The following is a 26,660-nucleotide window of genomic DNA, read 5'->3' on the forward strand; positions in this document are numbered from 1 at the left end:
ATCGACAAATACGAAAACGAGGTGTGCATGTTATCAAGATGCACGCAGATTGCCTTGACTTAACTCGATAGGTTAGAGCAGTCAAACCGTTATTTGATCTGTCGAGAGAAGGACACGTCGCCTTCCAGTCCCTGGTTGAAGCATGTACTCGCTGGATAATTAAAAAATAGAGCCTTTGAAGCGTATATCTTAAGAATTTTCAGCAGAGTTTTACAGCTTTATTAAAGATACCCTTTTGGTTGACAAAGGTTAAACTCTACAGTTTTGTAACAAAAGATCAAGTCGTTAGCCATCAATCCACCGTCGAGATGGTCCGGGGTATCCTTACCAAACATAGGTTAGTTGCGGAATTACATTTTATTTGTCCATCGATAAGTGGCCTCTTGGGAACACGAAGTAACTTCTGGATAGTGTACTCAGCGGGGACATTAAACACTTGGGTGGTGATATGTTTTCAATATACTAAGGCCAGTGAGGAAGAAATCATATTCCCAGAACGCCCCAGTCTGCCGCATTCTCGATCGGCCTGGTTGACACAACTCAGCTATATAAGTATCCACAGCAGCATAGTTTATCGATCAACTGTTTCTGACAAATAGCTGAAAAATAGCTACCCAGCCAAAACTGCCCGCATTCCAAGTGGTCTTTTGCTCACTGGCGCCAAGTCGTGACCCACTGAGTGGCGCAAACTACTGCCTGCCGGTTGAACACCAGAGACTGGAAAATCCATCAGACCTTCGGAAGTCACACTGTTCTCAACAGTGTAGTGCTTTAACACTGCGTACTTACAGGTACAGTTTGGTAACTCTTAGCTTGCATATTTGTGCCCATGCAAAATATATACCTAGTATGTCCACTCGCTGGACTTAGTGTGGTTTTGTAAAGACGGTTATATGTTATTTTTGGACAAGCTGTCACCTGATCCTAGAAACAAACACTGGTGTGTCAAATGGATGTGATCCCTGAGGGAATGTGGATAAATTTAGGTCATTTTTAAAGACAAGTGGATGATTTACCATCGCAGGTTTTCCAAATAGTATACACCATTGGCTTTCCAGCAGTTTGGCTTAGTTCCCCAATAGACGAAACAGAAAATTGGTGATTCCCCCCAGAATAGTCTTATAGTCGCACTCCGTAGAATTTAGGATCTTAATCGCCGCTTGGCCGGTGGGCTTCCGTTGACGGTATCAAAGTTTTTAATGAAAGAGCCTAGGAGGACTTGGGAAACAAATCAAGGTGCCTCATGAATTGTGCTCGGTAGTCATCTAATCAAGGGATTTGAAACAACAAAAGCCTCAGTGTAACCTCAAAATTGTCCATTTAAAAATAAAGGAGCTTATAACCATGAGAATATTTTTGATATCTTATCAAGTTTCATCACAGTCAGCTGAAGGATAGTTTCTTTTGGTTACTATATCATGCCTAAAACGGAACAGATTTTAACTTCAACACTCTGTCTAAGAAGCCTCCGGTAACACAAGTAATGGTCCACGCCATCTCACAAAAATCCAAGGTTATCAGCAATCCTTCGGTTCATTACCTTTTCTGTCTTTGTTATTACCTGCAACAGCAATCCGCGCAACCATGTTCCGTTTCCATCTCAAAGATTCTTACGTGGATATTTATACTTATGGCACCAAAGAAGGTTTGGTTGAAATATTTCTGGAAAAAATCCCACCATGTGACGTTCAAAAGTTGGCGAAAATGCAAAAAGCCAAATCAAATAGGCATAAAATTCCCGCGTTTTTTTTTTTACGAGCTAAGCAATTCAGTTGCAAGTGTTTCAACACCAGCATTGCCATCACTGCAGCAATCTACCGTTAATACCTATTGGTATATAACCACATAACCATGAGAGAATAAGGCCTAAGTAAATAGAGAAAAGAAAGCAAGCTAGTGCTGCAGAAGCCTCATATCCGATGGAAACACGATAAAGGATACGGTAACGGCACATTTAGATAGTATTAAACTAAGCACCTCTGAGAATCATGTCAAGTTAAGGCACCATCAGAAGGATCATCCCAGCCTTTCTATGCGAACCTCATCCGACCTAGGCTCAGTACACAAAGACAGTCCAACTTTAGCTAGGCAGTCCGAATGAAGAGAATCTAACATCGACCATAGTGGACATCCGCTCTCTCACGCTGTTCCGTCCAAATTGTCCAATCTAACGGTGAACATATAAGAGAGGTTTAGTTTGAAAACAAATATCTCTTCTACTGAATTTCTAGACTTACAAAGCGCATAAGTTGACTTATTGAGGAGGTGTGATGAATTGTTAAGACAGGTTAAGTTTACATGTACTTGGACGAAACTGAAGTGTGAATGCTGTTCACTGTCATCTACAGTAGAAATCTGTCGGTGTTTGCACGTACTTAGGAGTAATTGCGCCCGTATCTTATTCGGATTTTCATATTGTTTTGGTTGCGTTTTCTCCACTGTGCAAGTTCACAGAAAGAAAACATGAACAGCTTTGAAGAAAAACGCGATTCTTTGACCAGGGGAAAGTTTGCTTCAGATAATTTGCTCTCTGGTGATATTTAAATTTCCATTAAAAATTTTATTCGTGAGATCGGATTTCCAACAGGGTTTTCATCAGTTCTGACCTTAAGTGGAAGGTTTCTCTTTGTAGAAGTTTTCCTAGAAAAACGGACTGCTAGGGAGACATACTGCTAAAATTCGATGGTAGTGGTTCCGCCTTTTTTCTCACGTGAACCTTTACAAACCTCTGAACAATTATCTTTGATACATGCACAACGATCTATCACTGGGTGGAACTACCGCAACTGCACACAATAAACATCATCGTGTTTATACACCGAAATTCTGTTTTTTTTTCAGTGATCATATACTAGATACTGATTGTAATGACGAGGATTTAGTCCTCACCCATTCAATTTGAAAAATAGGAAGCCAGCCAGATTTCGAAGAGACTGTGCCATCGTTTGTGTCCTTAGCACATATGAAGCAGTAATGGAGACAGACCAGGAGTTCCCTTGAACGCCTTCAAACGTTTTAGGCTTGCAAACTACTAAACAACTTCTTGTCTGCGCTTCCATCCGGAAACTACCCCGTAAAACTTTTAGGTCTATATTTAGTGAATCAGCGTTTGGTAGAAATGTGGTTTAGAAAATCCACCATTCATTGCTTGACTGTGCTACAATAATAATTTTATCATTCCAGAAAAGTGAATGCATTTTGAACAAGCCTTTGAGCAAAATCCAATTCGCTTATCGATTACTTCCGTTTGGTAGTGATTAATTAATCATTGGTAATATCGTGCCGACTCGTAAGAGCGCCCCTTCTTACTCCATAGAATGGTTGGAAAACGGTGGTTCGTTATAACCGCCTCATTTATCACAAATGGTTAGGGTAACAACCGCACCCATTCTGACGAGCGGCGGTAGGATGTAGAATTATTGTAAATTTTATGTGATGTTAACAGCCCCAACCTGTGCGCAACAAATGTTTTACGAACATGTGATGCAGATCAGATCAGTGTGGGTAAGTTAGGTTCTCCAGTCATTACATCCTATTTTTGACTTTGGTTTCCTGAAGGAATTACCCCAATCATATTCAGAGCTGATTAATCGCAGTCCACCAATTATTAAAGGTTTTCTCGTAAGAAACACCAACACTGTACTAAAACCCCTATCGACAATCTTACCAAAGGATTCAAAGATTATAACCTATATATTGCTTTTAAGGCTGATTCAGCGTTTGTTTACTGTTTTCCTGGAAACTCCCGTTTTTCGAGTGAGTCGTACACTTGATTATCAACACAAGTGGTCTGTAAACAATTGTCAACCCCTGTGTTTTGTGAGCTCTGTCGCACTTAAAATATAAGTTAATAATCCAAACGTTAAGCGAAATTGTTTGGCAAGTGTCTATGTGAACTTTGGTAATATTGTTTCGAGGGTTACTGCATCATACTTGTTCATCGTAAACACGGATAGATTTAAGTATTTAGCTGTTCTAGACGAGGTGCAACCTCCCCGCCACTGCATGCTAGGCTGCTATAATTCGACACGAAACTTCCTTCTAAAAGTGTTACAATTAAGAAAGGATTGGTTTTTGTTCATCATGGTAACCGAATTCCAAAATAACGCCCCTTATAGAAAGAGAAGTCTTTGACTGGTCTTAACATTCTGTCACCGAGAGATTTTTAACTGTTTTTTCCGGGCCCATCAGAAGAGTGTTTAGAGAAAGCTAGGTTTGACGATGTAAGCTGTTTGTTAATATTTTAAATCATGAAATCTAAAGTACTTGCTTGTGACATATTCACTCAGTTTTAGCGTCTTTATTTCAAATATAACTTCTGTATTTGAGGCAAAGGTCCTGTTGAAGAATATTGCAGTATTTTTATTCACCAGTACGCTTCCTTTGTGGAGAGACATATCTGACAAGAACTTTTCACATAAATGATGGGCAAGCTAGTATTCTAGCTGTTTGGGGGAAAACTTTAATCGTTCAGTAAAATAATGTAAAATTGCAACCAATTTTTTGTGTTGTTTGCGATAAACGAGCAGCAGCTGGGCTTCAATAAATTTTCGTACTATGAGAGAGGACTGTGGCTTTATATGCTGTAGAAATTGTCGCGACTCCTCAGGAATTTTTACTGGTGTTTGAATCATGTTTGAACCATGGTTTGAATCATGTTTAAAGATTATGCATTTTTGTTTTAGTTATGTGTAGTTCAGTGCATATACGTTCCTATTACCAAGTTATATGCAAGCTTAGTGGTTGTTGTGTCAGTCTTTGAGATTCTCGGTCCTATTGCTCCATGCGCCTGGATTTGAAAGGTCAAAGTTAGGTCATTGGGGGAAAAATATTTACAGATCTCAAGAACAATTGAGTTGGCTTTTTACCCGTCCATGTTTTTCCTTGTTTACGATAAAGGAAGAGAAGAAAAACATGCCCCGCTTTGACTGTAAAAATTACTATAAGCTCTAGATATGTACCGACTCAAAGAAAAGATTTCAAAACTATAATGCCTATCATGCCTTTTACAACACTATGAGATTATTTAGCCCACAACACCAAAGCAAAGGTTCCAAGGTGTTCGGAGCGTCAAACCGCTTTTTAAGACTTACCAGTAAAACTTCAAGGCCAGCCTCTTTAGAAAAATTAGCCGTGGAATGCGTCAACCAGAGTCATTATTTGAGAACCGTTTCCGCCTCACCAGAACCTCATAGAATTGGTGTACCCGTGGCCAGTTGGATAAGCCGTCTTTGCTACCTGAGTTGCTAACATTATGCTCACTAAGAGTGGGTATATCACACAAATAGAATTTATGTAAAACAGACTGCAACTGAAACTGATAAAGAGTATGGGTACTTTAAAACACCATCCATCCATTCCCTAAAAATCACATAGGTATGTTGACCAGTGTTTCAATGCTACCAATGGTAAAACCCTTGCTTGACGTTGCTATCTCTAGAGTAAATACTTTACTACTTACCTAGTATAGATAATATACCACCGGTCAAAGGATAAGCTGTAAATCAGGCCACTAATTTGTTACCAACTACAATGGTCACTCCACACCAATCTATCAACACACGCAAACTAAAATTGTACACGGAATACCTATCACTTAAGAGCACCTACATGCAATGAAAGCATTACAATCATTAAAAATATATTGTTGGCAAAACTTGAAGAAGTAGGGTATTATTACTAATTATGAGGGTTTACCTAGAAGAAATGGCGTACATCCTGACCGATACCGCAAACGTCATCCGAAAACAAAGGGTAATATACGAATGCGACGGGCTATTTGAAAAAAACTAGCAAACGGTGGGCTATTACTTGAGAGCCAATTCTATCGTACTGTACTTCTGGGACCTTAGGGTTCCCAAGGCTCACAAGAATGACGTTCCACAGAGACCATCTCGGGATATGGATAATTACACGTTCCAAGCGTGCTAAGCAGAAATGTGAGGACCTGTACTTTAGACACTATGCCCATACCGGCTGGACGACAAGTTTGAATGCACTAAATTTATAAAAGGCCTAATGTCAGTTCAAAATTGCGCTGACTTTCCAATGATACGCTGCTTCTGCGAAAGTTTCAGTCATACAGAGCACAAATATTATATTAGAATGCAATAAATAATCGGCCTTGAGAATCTTATTCATCACCATCCATTTAATGAAATCCCTCTTACCCATACAGTGACTGCTTAACTTCCTACCGATATAAAAAATGGAGCCCAGCTCCAAGGAAGGCGGTCCTGAGTTCAAGGCAGAACTATCAATAATCTGTAGAAGCTATTGGAAAATTATGGAACTGTATTTTACGGAACTTAATGAGACATGCTCTTCACACTGTGTAATAGGAACTAGCATTTGCTTCATTGTTCACATTTAATTTAAATTACGGGTGATCTGTGGCAAATCACTGGCGCAGTGGAACAGGCTCTCTATGATTTTCATTGTTAAATCAACGGCTTGGGATACCAGGAGAGATCATTCGTGATTTTGTCACTGATTACCTAATTCACCACCCACGGAATACGGTACAGCTCGCTTTTTTCATATCAATTTCAAATATGTGTTCCCCAAAGCGGACAGCCTTGTTATGGCTGATATTACGATCTGTGTTCACTTCTATAACACTTTATCTACTAAATAGGATGAATGTTTCTTGGCAAGCAGGTGACTGATCCAATCAAAAACTTATCAAAAACCCCTGAAATGATTTGGTCAATCAATAACTAATAAACGGGAGCAGTCCGAACACTGGATCAGATTCGTGTTGCCGTCTTGTAGAGGGGAAATCTTCCAAAGTTTTCCGGGTCAGTTTTATTTCAAAACCTCGAGTTGCTTCACCACTATATGAATAAATAGGTGGGCAAATATTTGACCACGGTTTCCTAATTTACATTATCAAGCAGGCATTGTTTCACGTTTGGAAGTTTGTAACCGTGCTGTCCTGGGTTTCAACATGGTGGGAACTAGGGCCAAAACGGATCATAGCCAACAAAAGAAAGGAAATGGAAATCAGCCAGTGAGTATGTATACAGTGTAAACTAATGTGTTGTTCGGTCTAATTACGCTACCTTTCTGTCTGGTGATAATAATGAATAGTAATATTAGGGATACTTATATCTTAATGCACAATCCGAAGTCTTGTCAAAGCATCCAATACTCCAAATTCATCTGCTTTGTATAGTGAAGAGGTTTCCAGATCAACTTAGTACAACAGAATCAATGTACCGATACTTAATATCAGCATGGGCATAGACGCTTCAAAAAATCTAAGTGTTGGGCATTGTGAACAAAAAACGAATCGCGTTAGGTTCAAACGACCTCGTATCCAAAGGTACACCTTGGACTGCATCTCCTGTCATTAGATGTCTAAAATCTAGCTTGAGTTTTTTTATAACTTTCATAAATATTGCGCACCTGAGTATAAAGCTCTATATCGTCTACACCTGGTTGTGAGACGAGCTGGTCTACGTACAGGTACTAACCGTTCCAAACACAGAGTTTGGGACTTAAATGCGCGATCGAGTGTAGATATTTGCAAGTTCAACTCCTCGCGACTCCCTAAGCTTTGACTGAAACACCGGGGGTCCTTAAAACAGGACATCCCTCTATTATTGCGTAAGAAATTTCAGTGTTGTCAGGAAGAGCACTAAGGAAAAGCAGACTAATCAGAAATATCTATATTTATGCAAAAGATGTTTAATCCACGCCGAAACGTTGCCGTGACTTCCCCTCCGATGTACCAATGAGGTAAAACATTCAGAAAATTCAACACACGGTTTTTGAGCCATGTGACATTCATTTGGCTAATGGCAATTTTGAATTTGAATGGACAACTATTCAGACGCTACAAAACAGCCAAATCATCCCCTGAATCCTTCAACGTATCCGCAACGTACCCGTGTATGCTTAATTCTTGGATAAGATTCATAACGCAGATTCCTGAGGTCTGCAGGCATACCTCACAAACTTCATCGACATCCAAAACATGGCAACGAAATCTTTAGCTTTACTCTGCTAAATTTGTCCTGTGACATAAACGCCTCAACCCGTACTGAATATCCGTGTCGAAGGAAAACAGTCAAGTGTCGATTGCCTGACTAATGTTGTTAGTAACGTTTCTTGGTTTCTTGCCAGTTTTGAGCTCAATTTTTGAGGCCCTGTTACTGGAACCTCGTTTTCCGCCCAAATTCACCTCAAAGAGTTCCCAACTTTGGATTCGATTACTACTGGTAGCAGGAGTCCTTATCGAATCCCATTCGAACGTATACTGTCAGGCCCGTACACCAGCCTCCTTCCACACTAATTTGTATCCTTTTGCCTAAAATCGGATGGTTGAAGTACGCAAAGGAGATTGTCAGAGATAATTTGGCAGCACTATCTGGTTCCCCGGAGTGATGTTTGAACGAAGCCTATCTAAATAACATGAAGCCATGATACAAAAAGGGCATGTCTCCGGGGCGATCACATTGAGTTGACATTAACATAATTCATCTGAACCTGTAGCCAGTTGATGGTTGTTTCCTCCCCAGTTTTTTACACATGCATCGTCATTCACAGACGTTCTCCTAGCTTGACTTAGTTGACTACAGCTTATGCAAAACGAAATTGTTTGTAATAAATTCTAAGACAGAATTGCTGAAGTGGAAAGTGAAACATATCAGTTTAAGTTAGTTGAACCATTTACTACGAAGAAAGACATCACTCTACAGGAGAAGCTTTGTCTTACATCCAAAAGTTCACTGTTGCCGTGCTATAACTTCCCAATGAAAAAGGTACAATGTCACAACCAAACCGAGTGTTGACCTGACTGAGCTTAATGTAATTTTTCTTGCACAGGCTCAGTCCTTGCAATATATAGCACGTAACCGACTGACTAGCTAAAGTTTGCATGCCATTCCAAGCCTGCGTTGAATTAGGTTAGCAAAAATGGGGTCGATCTAGCTGACGGCATTATACTCCAAGATGACGATTGGTCATTCTTATTTTGCATTCGTTTGAAAAAGTAGACACCTTGGTCTTGCTCGTCTTTCCTGCAAAAATTTAGATGAGTTGCATTAGGTCCTTATTTCCGACCTCCCTTCCACTCTAACTAACTTGCCAACTTGCCTTCCGAACTTTAAAAGTTGTTGCCTGGCTGTTCGGAAGTGTGGTGTTTCTGTGGTATCCTGGAAATCATTGGGTTCATAACGTTTCTTGAGGGAAAAATTCATTACAGGGCCCCTCTTGATATAAAATATCTAACAGAATCTGGTATGGAACACTTGATGCGGACACCGTAGAAACCCTCTCCGCAGTGTGCACACCAGCACAAATGAGCACTGTTCTCACAATTTTCGCGGCAAACCATTACAGATTTGAGTAAATAGCATATGCAGTCGCACGCATCGTCCAAATGGGGTATTACGGTGCCACTTTAACCGAACAAATCCAGGTCGTCGAGTTACACCTGGCTGTCGAATACCAAATAAGCAAGATGATTTTATTTTGTCAATTATTGAATCGGAACATTGTTAGCGTATAATTCTGGCCTTGTAACTGCACGGCTTGGTTGGCCTTTGGCAGCACGACTTGCACTGTCCAACTGGTATCTGTACTACGGTTCATTCGCGGGATTCATTGCGGTTGTTTTGTCCACTGGTCACGTGCTGACCGCAGTCGTTCACCACAGCCTTCATGGCCCAGCACGATTAGTCAACGACCAATAGCAATCTGTCGGCGAGTTGAATATCGTTCATGCTTGCATCTTCGGGTGACCGTGGAGAGGAACACTGCTCGTCCGGTCTAGATTAGTGTGAAATTTATTGACGCTGGCCCTCTCGGTCAGTAGACCGTATCGTTGTTGACCCTACTGAACGTGGTCCTGGCAGGAGGAACGCATTTGGTTTCACAGAACTCGGTAAGCATCCTGATATGCAGATTGGTATAGACTTAATTTTTTTACTAAAACTCCAACGAACGCAGTATTGTCTGAAGGAACCAAATATCCTGAACAGTTAGTGATTTTACTCGACAGGTTTGAAGTGCCCGATCCGCTGTGAAAGCCTACTTGGGGTTTCATTTGTCAGGCTATCCATTGCACAAGGCGGTTATTCAACCAAAATGACTACCTTAAAAATTGCCGTTGAGAAATACAAATGCAGCCAGAATTGTCCTGAATGCAGATTGAAACCAATCTCCCCGATTACTACAACAAGAAACTATCAATTCACCGTTCTGTCGTTGACATAGGATTCAGATGTATGCGGTTCCCATAGCAGCACAGGCATCACTCAGTGCAGTGGATGAAAGATATGAATATACATTAGGTATTTCGCTAGAGGCACCAAAATTCTCTTGATCAGATTGGAGTAGAAACCGTCTTAGGTGTAGCGCTGGCCCGTTGCAATACCTGAAATCCCAGGGAATTATCTGCTCACTCTGAGGCTTGTTGGGTGCTATCTCATCGTTACTGAAAACCCTTTGTGAATCCAGGACCAGTTTCTCACATGTTGAGGTACATCAGGTAACTGCAGTCCCCGATTTCCCAACCTTATATTCTACTTGAACCCAAAATGGGCAGAATTTACCAAATACCCTCATCTGCATACAAATTCGGTTTTGATGGGAGACTCAATTGCATTAAGCTAAACCCTTTGTTTTTATTGGTTTTCTTTATTATGTGTTACGTCAAGGCAACGTATGGGCATATCCCTAAAGTGGTACAAGTTGAAATATGTGGCGGACTACATTGTGGTGCACTACATTTAGTTGAATAGGATCACTACAGACGAGTGATTTAGTTAGAATTATCTGAGTATACGGTCAAAACCTAATTTACATGCAAGCGATAGCAGTTGACTAAAAGTGTCATCATTTTGCGTAATGCAGCACTATATGTGCGATATAACCTTCCCGTTTTCCATGGATGAATTATTGCTTTCATAACCACCCTACAAGGTCGAGGAATGTCATGACAGTTAAGTGGTTGGATCTGCGCCCGACCATCATTTAAGATCGTCTCGTATATGGGATCATTTGCATGTGGAAGTGCGCTCGAACACTTCTCCGAGGGTATCTTTCCTGACCTCACTTTTATTCAACCCGCTCATATTGTCCTTTTGATCAGAACTGTACTTGTCGTGAGGAATGGTGAATGGAAAATTTCCTTTGTTTGAGATATTAAGTTTGCTTAATCCGTGGGAATCCGCATTGGATCTAATAGGTATTTCTTCAGATAAATATTCAGACCCATTCAAAACAAAGATGGGTCCAAATCTTTAGATGTACAAGGTATAAGCATTCCTATTTACATTGTACCTTATCAGGGAATCCTATGCTTGTATACAAGCTAGTATGTTTTGTCAGCTCCAACACCTGCTGCTGATACTTTGTTCGGTTTATTTTCCCTGGCAAATATTCATTTTTTAAGTGAACGTCAATTAAATATTGATGGTCCACAAGCTGCAGAAAGACCACCGTAAGTTACTTTTCTAAACCATAGAGAACAACGTACAGTCTTCAACCTCTAACGTTCACAGTAAGGAGTCAATAATCTATTTTCGCAGGTGAAGCGTCTTTCACCCTAGCATGATTCCAGGCTTACAGGTGTAAAAGAAGACTGTAAACTCACAACGTTGCTCTTTTGCCTCAAGTTGCCTCTGTTCATAATATAGGCCAGTTAGCTGCAAGTAACCGTTCATGGTCCACAACAACATCGGCTGCTCTACTTCGTTCATCTTCTGGGTAAATCCTGGCTTAGAGGATCGGTGGGTCCCGTAATTGCCATAGGGATCTTTAGCGCACAGCAACAATGTTACTTGTTAATTCACCACCATTTATCTTATAAACATGAAGATACAGTGAGATCGACCTTGTGGGTGACGGGGTGGAAGTGCAAACATCCCCGTCCGGCATATATTATTATTTTTCACGCCTCGTTCGTGAATCCAGGGGTGATTCCTTCGAAGGTGAACATCTTGGTGAAGTGGGTAATTATACGTCAAGTCTTTCTTTAAGCTTGGTTTCATGTTCATCCACTATTTCTATGTTCATTTCCACAAGAAAGTATCCCTTAGTCAATAAAACTCTTTAATCTTGGAAGGAGCTTACATGCTAAAAAAAGAAGCCATATTTTCCAAAAAGGGTGACAAAAACATGCTTTTAAAAGTTTTAGTGTTTTATGGAATAAAAATGGCTTCACATAGATGATAAAGGACTAATATACGCCCATATATAAATGGATAGTATAAAAAGTATAAATGGAAAGTACATTCACTCAAAAAATTCCTGTCTAATTCCTCTCCCATTTTGATATGTGAAACGTGAATGATAAGTTATATTCCGGCAACACCAAACCGAGGCGTTAGGGTAGATGATCGCCCCATATGTGTTAGATGTAGACTTAAGATTGGTTATTTAACAACAGGTCTTCAGGTATTTTGTTGTAGGTTTTTCACCGTCGTCTGGGTCGGTGAGCGGTTGCCTTTGTGATAGTGTGTTAAACAGTCTTGTTTGATACTGCATAAGATTTTGGACCATTCTACAACTATGTGTTTTTCTCTGAGAGCTTTTGCAAAGTCATGTAACGTCGTTCTTTCCCGAACAATACTCATTATGGGGAACGGTCTGCGCTAAGTACGAAGGGAAAGCCTCAAAGCCAGTAGTCTATTTTTTGCAGTTATATGGTCCAACGGTTTGTATTGTCTGTCGTAGTTCACCTCAGCTTCATTCACGTCACAAAATGGCAGGAAAAAAGATAACACGGTTATAGACTCCAAGCAAACCTGGCTCATGAACTTTACAAAACTTTCTGACTTCTAGAGATGCAAAGCAAGACCTGGTATCCAGGATCTCTACCAAAGTATCTGGGATTAATACAATAGCTGGGAAGGAAGTAATAGTACGGATATTCTCTCTGCGTTCATCTTGCTATCATTTCTATCATTTCTATCCAGCGCCTTGACAGTGACGACAAAAGCGGACAAATCTGTACTCTCCTGTTGTCGTTGCGTCAGAGTATCACAAAATATATTTCAGTGCAAATCTAAACATCTTTAGCGTCATCAACCAATAGTGGAACACTTCGGCTTCATTAGGGTAAGTGAGGAGACTAGTCAATGAAAGAAATAAGCAGAAACTCCTTCTTTAAAGGGGTATAACCAATTGAAGATTCGTTTGTTTTACCACAAGGGATGAAAACTTTCTAGTAAGTCGTTGCAACACAAATGACAAAGGGCAATATGATGGTCTCATTTGGTCTTCCGATCAACTTAACTGGAAAATTGGTTTAGGTAGACAGGATACCTTATGAAACATGTACATGGGATGCTAACGTTGGCACGCAAAATTATCAAGCTGGTCAGGATCCTTGAACGAAATATACATACGTAGGTGAGTGAGTACGGCCTCGTGCTCATTTAATTATATCCACAAATAAGTCAGGCCTTTCCCCTGGTTGCTTGTTTTATATAATGTCTACGTGTGCAAATGGACCACGAAGTAACCCAGAAAACACTTTGGGTGCTGACGTCCCAGGAGGCTTCCTGGAAGTTGTTTAATGACTGAGAGGAAGAGACTGCTCCCTCTCAATTTGTTTGTGGTCACATGATGAATCCTCTCCTATTCCACAGCAGTCAACATTTTCTTTGGACAGGTAAGCCTTCCTGTGCATACCCAAAAAGGTCTTCTTAATCTCCGGATTACCGGCCTCAACCTTTAGTTATTGGGCAGAGCTCAAAGTAATATGTCGTCTTCCTACAATTTCATAAGCAATAAACAAATTCATTTCTCCATTGCATGCTCATTCATTTGGCAGACATTTAAGGTGGTTTCTCGGCTTTCCAAGAAAATCCCTAATGTACCTCTACACTAAAAATATTCAGCCTTATTGTTTCAGTTCAAGGAAATAAAAACGGGCGTTTGATGTTTAGAATCTATCGTACAATATGTTCCGTCATTTCACCACCCCCAGTGCTCTTGCTTTGCCGTTATTATTTTCATTCCCGTTCGTTTTAACTTGTAGGTTGTGTTAATTCACTAGACTTTATCACTGTAGTAGACACGAGAGGTCGATCCAAATATATAGGATTTACAAAGCAATAGAGGGACACGAGGGTAACTCAGTATAGGCGAAATACGGATTAAAAAGTCACTTGAATTACTGTTTCGCGTGACTGTCTTATCTTCGCGCCCTTGTCCGAAACGCATCTTCATAGACACGGTGATGAATGAGGGTTTGTTGGAGAAGCAGGACAATGAATAACTGTTGATGGTCAGCCTTGCTCCAAGCGCTCACCCGTATTTGGTAAATGCAACACAGTATTTCCTCACTCACTGAGTAAAACGGATAACAGATCAGTAAAGTTCATTTGTTAGGTCTTTTTTAATCGTTTTTATATCTGTCGGTTGATTTATATGTATTCCAAGAAGCGTACACTGTCATCAAAGTGCCATCAGTTCATTAGTGACACCCGAAGTCCCGGTTCTCTAATCTTTAATTCATGCGCGTCAAAATCTTTTACTTCACTGGTCTTGGAATTTCAATATGTTCCAGGTTATTTAGTATGCAACCCAGTCTACCCTTACCTGAACGTATGTGTTTTTCATCTGCATCTTTTTTCATCCATTAGTGTTCCATAAACCGCACAAACGTTAGCTGTGTTCATTACCTAAGATGAAGTCTCCGATTATGATGCATCCATTCGTTTATTTAAGACAGCGGTTAGCATTCTCACGACACCTTATCCAATTTAACATTTTCTCCGGGCTGTTTAGCTGATTCTATATATGCATTTCCTCGGTAGTGCTTCGAGGTGAGCTTTGTTGGAGCTGAAGCAGTGGTAAACCTATCCATTAGTGCATATTTCAGGTAAAAGCTCCAGTGAAGTAAGACACGTGTAGTCTGAGATGGGCGACTTGGTGAGGAATAGTGGCTGTGATTACATATTTGACCAGGTGGTTGATCTACTGTCCACGCATATTGATCGTAAGTGATTGAATGGACTGAGCCCTAGAAAGTATGTTTCAGACCATACTGTGACAAATATTATGGTTTAATTATATTCTTACATTCCAGGCCAAGAGCGTGGCAGTAATGATACTTCATGCACTAAAACCCCGTTTGACTTTGCTGCATGACACAGCACATTTTGCAGTGCATTAGAAAGTTCATTAGTCACTGGAAGTCATTCGGAATTTATCTTTTGTTTGTTGATCTTTTGTTTCACGTTCTATGGTGATGACAGTACCAGGACATCTCTGAATAGGCAAATTCACCCTACGGCTTAGATCTTCGATCTTCATCACTACTGACAGCAACAAACCAGCAGTACATTTTGATACTTCAAGACACTAGGAAAGAAGGTCTTGGTAAAGTTTAAGAAGAAAAAACAAGGGTAAGGATTCAGTGTAAGGAAGCATTATATCCTTAAAGAAAATTATCGGGAATAAGCTGTCTATACCCATATATAGCATCAAAATAAACACATCCATGTGTCCCGTCAGGTTAAGCTGCCATCAACGGGATTGACACAACGTCTTTGTCGAGTATTAATCGACATAAGTCAGGAGCATAGAGAGACAGACTTTGATGACGAATTCTGACTAGGATATGGTAGTATGAACATCAGCTGCTCGTTATACCTTGCGAAGTCTCCGGCCGTGCGCAAGCAGAATAATTTACACACAAGCCGAGAAAGTGCAAACATCCCACAGCACTTTATTTGGCAGTAGCTAATTGCACTTCACTCTTCCACGTCATGGTTTGCCGTTCACATACCTTTCTTCAGCAGTCACTTTGAAAAGAAACGAATTTTTCTCTGCTCAAGGATACTTTGAAGAGGCAGTCTATCCACAGAGTCGAAGGATCTTTTAAAGCCCAGGGATATGCGGGGGTTTTGGACGGTGACATCCGTAGCACTGCTCAAGCGTTCGAAATGATGCAGAGATATGATCAGTGCGTCCCTATCAGGTGGAAGTTTGGCGCATTTGTGCATCACGTTCCGAAGATAAGCATTACAAATATTTAAGGAGTCAGTGGCTATCTTATGACTACCGTTGGATCAGTGGGTTCTGATGTTGGACGGCGATCGTGTTTAACACGTCCTCGTTCCCAAATACAGTCCGACCAAACAGAACACCGAACCGTGGCAGTAGACGACACAGCTAACTGTAGTTCTTTCCGACGAAATGTGTCGTTCCTCCATTTTCATTGCAAAACACTCCTCCAGTCACTAATACATTAATTAGTTCTAAGGTTTTTCCATCCTCTACGTTCAAATTAAAGGTAACGAATATTATTATGTGTTCATATCTAATCCTAACAAGTTTATATGGCTTCGCATATAACCCTATACTAGTGGCAATCACATCTAAATTACTAGCTAGTTCTTGACCTAGTGTATTTTAGATGCCATCATATCGCCCAGCCTTGATCATGACGTTAGTCGCCACTAGACAGCAAGTACTTTTAAACATCGACATCGTAAATGGATGTTGAGTAATGCGGCTAAGCCGTATTTAAGCATACCAAGGTACGCAGGTTTGATTTATTTCATCCAACTGGACTTTCTCAGTGAATTTTACACCAAAGCACCGAATGGTTGTGCGCGTTTTTCACAGCTCGGCAGTTAGCCTTTAAAAGTTTTATCGCCAATCGAATAGACATCAGTGCGCGGCGATAGACTCCCCGATTAGTGTTAAAACATGTACAATCGATTTGTAGAGCTTGCCGAACGACCACACAACCAGGGATGAGAACATTTTAAAGTGTGTTGGTGACCTCCGGACACTTATGTTATTCTCAGATGAGTCATTCGTTTATGATGTTTCTAAGCTAGAGAGGCTGCCTGTCACAGTTGAAAGGATGCTCAGAATATCAAGGCGCTGTTCTTCGTAAAACACTGCTTAAAAGTTCGCACTGACACCCATAGCCACCTGATGGAGCCTAAGAATTCTATCATCAGCTTCAAGTTCGAAATATGCTTGTTACTGGTATGTCCAATAATGACAGTGGTCTGAAATGATGCAGAGGAATCCTTTAAATTTCCGATTTGAGTAAACAAAAAAGAGCTGCGATGAAATGCATATGTAAAGTAGCACATCATTAAATGTAGGTGTCAGAGTTCTCTCAATTAATTGGAAGGTTTTGGGGTTCGCTTTCCATTCTAAGTCTTTTTCTTTGCGCTGCTTTTGTATGTACGTTAGTTGAACTATAAACTTTACTTGTTTGCATGCTCGGAATTTTTCGAGTCTCAATCATTACAACAGAAACGTCCGCCCGGAAAATGGATTCAACATATAGCCATATTTATTAGTTGTTAAATCACAGCAATGACAAACCTTGAATTCATCACGAATCTACCCCGGTAATAGTTCGAGGGCTGTCTTTAGCATACGAGCTTTAGCGATCGGGACAGCTCATGGAATTTCGACTGTTCCCAAGTTGGTGACGGCTAATATGCTTCCCCTTTTCCTCTCAGCCCTAACACATTGGTCCTGACGGAGATGGCTAGAAAATATCTACCCAAACTTCTTATTTATTTCTTGTCGATTCACCTGCATTAAAGAATTCATATAAAAGGTATCAAGTATGGTAGAAAAGGCGCTCAAAGATTGTGCAATCACCTGCTTAATTGTTATCACAACTATTTATTATAGATTCATATCACCGTAACGCGGTTAGGATGTCAACTAACCGTGTATCCTTTGAATTATTGGTATTCGCAATCAAGTTGCATCCATTCAGGAATTTTCATGAAAATGTCATGCTACCATTGCCTACAGCGGTGTCTTGACCGATGTTAATACCAGCGACAGCACATAAGGCAAGTGCTGTTTTTAATTTAGCAATATCATAGAGTTGGCTGTGGTCTGTGTTGAATTAGACAACATGTTGCCTTCCTGAAGCATGCATGCACTGCGATAACAAACTCCAGTTCACTTGGAACGAACCTAAATTTTACGTACTTCAATATTCAGAAGTCTGGTTATCCTGATCTGGGGGCTCCTGGTGTCTATGGCCTGGAAGCTTTTCATAGTCCGGGGCCCGAGAACGTTTTCTCTGATAAGGTTATAATATCCATATTTGATGTCCGGTAGATTAAGACTATCCGGATTAGTGCATAATGACCGATGAGTGCAACCGACTTAGGATTTATACTGCGATTTCTTCAATTATTCGTTGGGTTTCATCTGTTTCCAGCCAATACACACTTCCAGCAAGTGCATTCATACAGTGTTCTCAAATTCAGTTACCTCTACACTCATTTAAAGGTCATAACAGTCGACCACCAGTGGACAGTTTTGGTAGAACACTGGGGTTCATTCGAGAGTACGCAACTTGAATTTGAATAAGGCAGTGTGGCGGTAAGCATATTAATTCGCTTTCTCTCGGGAATAGATCAGTTGATGTGAGTTCTTTCTCTATGCCCTGGCGATCTGTAAGTGGCCTGCCTGAATAGCTTTCGGAATTAAATGGGCAGAAGTGTAACAGTAGTAATTTGGTGGATGATTAGAAAAAGATGGAAGTACTCAACTTTGCAGAATTCGCAGCTGTCCACCTGAGAATAATAACACACCATAACAAATATAAGACCCCACCACAGTCAGCATCCGTCACTAATCCGATCACTTATTCCAGATGAGATGAACGATCACCAAAAATATATGTAATGCTTTTATTCATAGAAACGTTGTATTGAACAATGGTCTAAACAGTGAGGGAGAACTCAGTTGGCATCATCTTCTTAATCCCGAAAGATCACATGAGACCAATTGGAACTTCAAGAATGGCAGAAGTCTGGAGTGAAACGTCATTGCCTAAGCAAACAACCCCGTGGTTATGCATTTTTGAAACGGTTGGTGGATCCCTTAAGGCTGATCCGACGAATTTATTCAAAAATATCTGAAATGATTGTTGAATGAATACAGAACCAAACACTTAGACAATAACTGAAACCATCGTAGCCTTAGCCTAGTGAGGCTAAGTGAGGCTCCCTCTTTTATTAATCAACGCAGATTGGTCCCTCATTACAGGTGTGTGATTCATGAGAATTAAGGTGGACGTGGTAGTGGTTGGGGCATCGTTGATCATATTTTCGCTATGAGTTGAATACTGGAAGCGTGCTGCTCGTTCTGGCGTACAGCAGTGACCATTTTTCTGACTCCATCGATAGTAGAGATCTATAGCAGTGTCTGGCGATGAAGGGTAGTCCGTCCAAATGCTCCACTCTTGTAAAGGCTTCCTCTCATGGATGAGTTTGTTTGCCCCGCACAGTCATTTTTGTTCAGTCTTCGGCCGGTACTGACCTAGGAGCAGTCAGTCAATGACTTGGCACACAAAGCACGAAGGCCCTTACCACTCGACTCAGTCGCTTCTTCTATTGCCAGCTTAGAGGTGGTGGTCCCGAAGTAAGGGATGAGAACGGTTGGTAAACCTGATAGATACTGACCGCTATGACACGTAGCAAATGACATCCTGCATCAAAGCTGTTGACCCCAGTGCGTAGCTTACTTACTGGCTTTCAAATAGGACAAACAAAAAAGGAATTTTTTATGGACGGACCGAGCCATCGATTTAGCACATGGTTATTCCGTATACGTTACGGGGTCTACTGAAAAGGGCGATCCGCCTGCTGCCAAACCGAATTTTTCTGTCAAATGACGTATAACGAGTTTCCACTTGCACAAAGTTATGAATGGCCATTTATCAGGCTATCGCTGAAGCGAGCAGAGGGATCTTGATGCCGCATTTTCCAAATATAACAGGAATTGCGGTGTTCGTATATGATACTGTCATCGTGAACCATGGAGAATCTGCTCGGTCGACGTAGTCGATTCGAAAAATTATCCTATAAATACCTCTGTCACGAGCGTCAGCCATTAATAGGACGTGCGAGAAAAAAAGCGGAGGAATCTGTATTGTTCACCTGACTATAGCTAGTAGATGTTGCCTGATACAGTGAACTGCTGCAACACTCCAGATTCAATGAAAAAGCTTACGTATTTTTGGTGTCACATTTAACAAACCAGCTTCTGCAATTAGTGATTCACTAAAGTGGATTCTATTGTAAATTCCCAATGAGATATTTCCGACGATAGCCGAATTCATTTAACCACGAATTGTGAGGTGTGTTGGTAACTAGATATACTTTGAATGACCGGGACACGTAGATATGATGAGACAGTTATTAAGCTCACAACCAATATGGAAGGTTGCTGTGGGACCACAGCCCTTTACTTTAATTCCTCTATCATTGTGAGGAACGAAACATGAACGAAATCTGCAAAAGCTCTGAGCACCAAAACAAGTTAATTGCTGGAATCTCTCTGAGTTTCGATGAAGTAATTTGCCGTTTACGTAACAACACAGAGGGTTTTTTCAAAGCTTCATTTCGTCTCATTATTTCCTTGCATCACGTGTAGAAGCTTAATGACTTCGTTCTTATGACTTAATACTGCGTGCGATTTCCCGAAAAATAACAAACTACCAACCTGTCTTTTAATTCGAGGCAGTAGTTATCGTCCACAATTTAACAAAAAACGTATGGCATTGAAGTCAGAAGGCAGAATTTTGTCAGTAAACGCGCATCGATTACTTGTACTGTCCATAAGACATCATCCATGATGCAGCTACAGAATTCTTAGTCTGATTTGCGGTCTTGGCGATCCGAAAAGTAAAAACCCTCAGAAAAGTCAGTAGCTATTCAACTCGGCAGGACTTTTTATAAGTATCAGAAATGATAGAAAGTTACTAATCCGCACAAAAGCTCAACTACACCTGTGGGGCACCAATATAGGAAAATACACAAGTACTAACAGTTTGAAACCGGGAGTGTAATGCCTTGAAAAATGTCTGCATCGCGGACCGTATTTGGTTTTTTGGATACTGCTTAGCTGGAAGCGTGGGATGACCTCCAATTTTGGTTTGGCCGGCAGAAGATGAAACCCTGATCCGTTGCCCGTAATACGTACGTTCGAAATGGGAGCAAGTGAATATATCCATGGGAAGACCGATTGGTTCGATTTGTGAGCCAAGTGCAACCTTCTATCCTCTTCCCACTCAATGAGATATCCTACGCAATCAGAGTTCAGTAAAGAGAAGCATATGCGGCCGTAACTTTATCATTAGGCTGGTTGTGATAGCCCAGTGATAAGTTGTAGCTTTGCTTCACGCAGTAGAAAAAGGTGTCCTACACCAGTTGTGTGCGCTTTGAAACTATTGGTTTCGCTTGCAAAGCTGATAGTCAAATTCGGCAGCTGCTACGGCTCATGGAAGACGAAACCTTTTCCCAACACGTTAACACGCAAGGCGCTTGTTCATACAGTAACAGTCAGGTTGTTCACATATGAAAATAACGTGATTCGTCATACCGAATGGTGAATAGCCAGCGGACGTTGAGGGATTGTTCTAGGATGTGGACAATTATCGTGAAATTGAAAGCCATTTATCCAAGTTAGGCAGGACTACTCCAGAAATGCAGCCTGATTTTTATGTAACTTATCAATTGCCATTCCCCAGAAAGCGGTAAAACAAGAGGTCCTAGATAGCAGTGTTGTTTTGGGGATCGGTATACCGGCCTTTGGATGCTTCATGGCAACGAAGGTTCTTTATTTTCACTTCGGCTACACCGGTTTTGCGAGGGAGTGACCTCTAGCCTTGTGGGCCGCTGTTATCAACCATTTTTTCTGGGATTACTAAAGACTTTCATCAGGCAGTACATCTAAACCAAACTATATAAACTGCCTGCCAAGGGTTACTATTCTGATAAAGTTCTCAAAATGAGTTTCCATCAGACAGCCAAGCGACTGAACTTTGTCTTTGGAACTGCTTTCATTCAGTTTTACTCATTTTCTTCGAATAAAATTCTTGAAAATGGTGCTAAACGTTTACGGTTCCAGCATTTCTATTATTGTTTTTGTTACTAATACAAGTAAATAGGATGATAGTTTTCAGCATATATTCGTACACCATGGATGATTCGAACTGAGATCACCGACAGCGGAATCCACATGTATAGCAAGTGAGCCACTGATATGCAAAATATATGTACTGATAAACGAGCAAAGTGGTGCATTCCCTGGGAGACGGATGTCGTTATACTACTTGAAACACTTCTTGAGATGTGTTTACTTGGTAGCTTTTTTAAGCTGTCTTTATATTGTACATTTTACCTGGCACTTGCTCCAGTAAATTTGAAGGATTGGAGATGATAGTTTGTCCCCGAATGTGATTAGCACATTTTTTGACTTTTGGTGCAGCATAGAAAAAACGCGCTGTCAAACGCAATGGTCCCCATTTTATTTTGTAGGCCCACAAGGATCCTCTAGATCGTTTTGTTGAATAACAGTGAGAATTTTCTTTTGTTACCGTATGCTATGAAGTTCGGTTTTTGTGAAAGAGCTTCGGAAAACTCATTCAACTAATCGGTCTTTTCTGATTCAAAGAAAGCCTCAAATGGCGTGGGTCCATAAATTCAGCGAGGCAGCGTAGCCCTACATTCATCCGTTTGTGCTCTAAACCAAAACCTACGTTCTTTGAAATAAAGCCTACTCATAAGTCTCAGCGGGATCACCATCAGCTCTAAAAGCCTCATCACATTTGAAAGATGTCCATTAGTTGTTTAGAGAGGGAAGATTCACGTTCTGTATGTTCTTAGGATTCAAAGACTACATTACCACTTTTTATGGGGATGCAATTGAAGCACCTAAATACGTCGGTATAGACATTACATTGGGATCTAGATGCCAACCTATGGAAGCAGTCTGTTCATCTCACCGTTTGGTCCAACCCTTGATGGTCCTAGCCCAGGATGGTGTTCCAGGGATACACAAGGATATAGTTTTAAGACAAGACATCATAATACCACAAAGCTCAAGCACATCTACACATACGGCTAGTTTTGGTCATTATCAAACGGCTTGTCTCCAGTTTCCACAACCAGGTCGGACTACAATCAGTGGAGCAGAATAAAACGAACACGCCTTGGCATTTTAATTGTAAAGTCCTTGGAGTCTTCACCGAACGCCTATTTTGGCCGGCTAAGGTAATAAATGAAAACAGCATGTGCAGCGCTGTTAACCTCTACGTGACAAGGAAACGGCAATTTTAGTTGGATTACAAGTGTTTATTGCTGATGTTTTTACCCATGACACCAATTGTGGTTCCCTAAATCTTCCGTAAATATTGACTCCTCACATATATGCTTTGATTGCGCTAGAAAGTCACAGTGACTGTGGTAAATTTCCGGACCAGCATGAAAATTGCAATTGAAATCCTTCATTTTCTTTTTGCTCAGTCTAGAGTCATTAATGGATTTAGGCTGGTCGGCGCACACCTTGTTCATAAGTTGTCTCAACTGCACATCCAATTTTCCTGCTTTTTAAAAATTAACCTGATATTAGATGATGACTTTCAAAACGGAAGTTCCACAAGAAGGATAAAATTGACAGCCAGCTTTAGCCGAAAGTTCATAATTTAGACTCACTGGCTTTGATGGAGACTAAGCGTCCGGAACTTCGGATCAAACCAATAGTGAGCGCTTCACGCCTACGCCCAACCCCACCTTGAGATCTACGCCAAGCGTGCTAATTTAATTAAACAGGTGGATATTAAAAGGATCAGCCGTACATTTTTGATGCACAACTGTTTCAATGATTCCCCATCACCTTTATGCCTGCACTTGATGCCAAGTTACACACTTCAGAATAGCAGACAGATGTGCCATGGAGGTTTCGAGGTGCGTGAAACTTATGGCTTTATGGCCCAGATGAGCGTGAATTCGTCCACACATTACGTCAATTGAATTTTCAAATTTTTACAAAATTTGCCTTTGGTAGGGAAACTGGATTTTCATCGGCGAAGTTACCCTAGCCGCTGTCATTTCTGGCTCTGGATACGCCAATCTCGTCCAGGCCGGTCTGAAAACTTGACATTCAATGCTTACAGAAGCCTTTACGCACACTGTTCTGTAAAATCTGTCAGGCGGTTTTTTAAATTTCGGTTGGATCCGTGCAATTTCAATGCTCAATTCTACTGACCAGATAAAGCTAGTGGTAGATTGATATTAGTATTTTATAGCTGCTGGCAAATAGTGATGATATCACTACATATAAAAGAGAAATGTAGGCTTATTTAATCACACCGTAATGATGAATTCCATAGAGGAATGCGGTCACAAACGCTTGACAATTGGTTGTTGGAAGGATATTGATGGTGAACCTGCTGTCTGCTTGTCCACTGAGGTGGACCGTTTGGGTTTTGCGTGTTATACGTCCATTTTACTCGACAATAGACGGTATAACTACTCCCAGTCGATCAGATATGATGCATCAGATAACTGATGTCGATTGGATTACCAGCAGTGAATCACCAGTGCAGGACTTCATTTATTCCCATGACCCCTGGAGTCTTCCTTCAATGGATATTCTCCGCAGTAAGACGTCCGATTTTCTGAGATCCGTCAAAACCTTGAGAGGTCGGCTGTTCTGCGATATGAAAGGCTTCGATCGACTAACTTGAGTAAGTTATCTGTTACACTTTCTGAGCTTAAAAATTCCCGAAAAACGTATGTGTTATGTCAAGAGTGTGTTCATGGTTGAAAAGTTTTTACATAAAGTGGCAGGTTGTTATTCAAAAACAGCCCAGATCCCAGATCTCTGACAATCTAGTTAGGTTGTCAGGACGCAAACACATTCCCATTATTCACGCTTGAATGCCGGGCGAGCTCCTTCAGACAGTTAAAGTGGTTTACACGCCCATGGCAAGTTGGTCGCTCAATTTGTTTCTTGTTCACCGGTTGCTGACTATAAATGCGAAGAACGCGCAAACGTCTCAGAGGAGACTACCGGTGTGGTGGCCAACAAATCGAGACACCCAACGGACTATTTGAAACTGACCAATAGGGGAAGACCGATGTCACAAGGACATCACCTGAACCCACGCATCCATCCTGTCGAGCGCGCATCACTGTTAACCAGGCCATCGCACCGTAAACACTAGACCAGGCGGGATTTGTACCAATCCGGGCTCAGTTTCTGCTATTTACAGAAACGTTGTAACTGGTCATTCCCAACATCGCTTTGAGACCTTCCATTCCCTGGAGCTGCGTCTCGGTGAGGTGTTTGTGCCCACGGAATTCCTTGATTAATGTTTACTAAATTGTGGGATTTCAAGCTTAGCGAAGCCTGGTAACGCACTGATTAAGATTGGTGGTAAGTGAAATATTTAAATGAATTCTGTCACTACTCTGTACTAATTTTACCACTGTGAATACACTGTGATGCAAGTGATACTTAGCTATCATACAACACTCCATCTTGCTCAACAGTTGGCTCCTAACAACTAAAACCCGGTGTCTTTAGCCAAGACCGAAACAAGAAAATTCTGCGGAAGGTTCCCTAAAGATCCCCATAAAGCTACTTGGGAGATAACTGCTGGGCAAGCACATGTTTTCAGGTGTCAAACTTTGTCTTATCTAATGACACGGTGTGTAACGTACTAAAAGCAAATTACTTGCGGCAAAAATGTATGAGCAGATTCAGGCGATCTAGATGTTAGTTAGGGTAGAAGCCACCTATCATCAATATAGCCAAATGGATGGATTATTTAAAAGATATGATTTTATGCATTAAATTAATGTAATATCTAAAGTTAACCTCGGTATCTTGAGCCATATCGGATGAGGAAACGCCGGCCGCAGTAGCGGCCTAGTTTAGTCCTAGTCGATATGTAGCTAGTCAAGACTACAATTCGGACCGCCTACCAAATGAAGAAGATGCGAGTCCGAAGCTACCAGACTACGAAGTCTCATGGCTGTCAAGACTAGCATAACATGGGTTTCTACACACCAATTTTACTCAACAGATCACTGCTTTATGCCATTTATTATGGATTCGGACATAAAGCTGCTTATGCATTTCAGAGATGTATTCGCACGTGTTACGTGTTTTTCCTCTGAACAAATTATAGCACTCAGTGGGCACAGATAACAACAACAATCTGTTGGACATGTATACAGGGTCACTCTCTCTTTGTCCCTTTATGTGTCACTTTGATCTTGTCGGAGATTTCATGAGGTAATGTTTAACCCTCCACAGAAGAGCCCTGTCTACAAAGAATAATGAGGCTCTTTCAGGAAGTGTGTTGGTGTAATTTGATCACCAAAAGAGGCAACATACTTTTAGACAGTCGACACTGTGACAAAAAACTCATTTTCTATTCGCCCTATTAATTTAAACGAATGTAATCCTGGTGTCATCTTCACATAAGACCACACATGTATTTCGGTTTGACAATTATAATGAGCTTGCTAAAATGATACAAGAATGCAAGAGAATAGGAAAGAACTGGTTTTATTTTAACGGTGCACACAATTTTTTTGGTGTGCCCACTAAAACCCGATAACTCGTTATTTCATGTGTTGAATAGTACAGAATCAACACAACTGTACACCGAATGGCTGGAATATGGGTAGAAAATTGATTGTTTGAGTTTTAAAAACATCCAAGGTGATGTTTTAACCCGGAAAATAAGCTGTATCTGTAGGTTTCTAAATTCGCAAGGTAGAGTATCTGGCGTTCCATTGATAGTAAAAATACTCGAAATTGTAAAAACACATGGAAAACTCTTATTTGCCCCCGCAGTGTGTAGGTCCCCTACACTTGCACTCGTCCAAAACAACCTCTTC

The sequence above is a fragment of the Opisthorchis viverrini genome, assembly GCF_000715545.1.
Source record: "Opisthorchis viverrini unplaced genomic scaffold opera_v5_27, whole genome shotgun sequence".
NCBI classification, from domain to species: Eukaryota; Metazoa; Platyhelminthes; class Trematoda; order Opisthorchiida; family Opisthorchiidae; genus Opisthorchis; species Opisthorchis viverrini.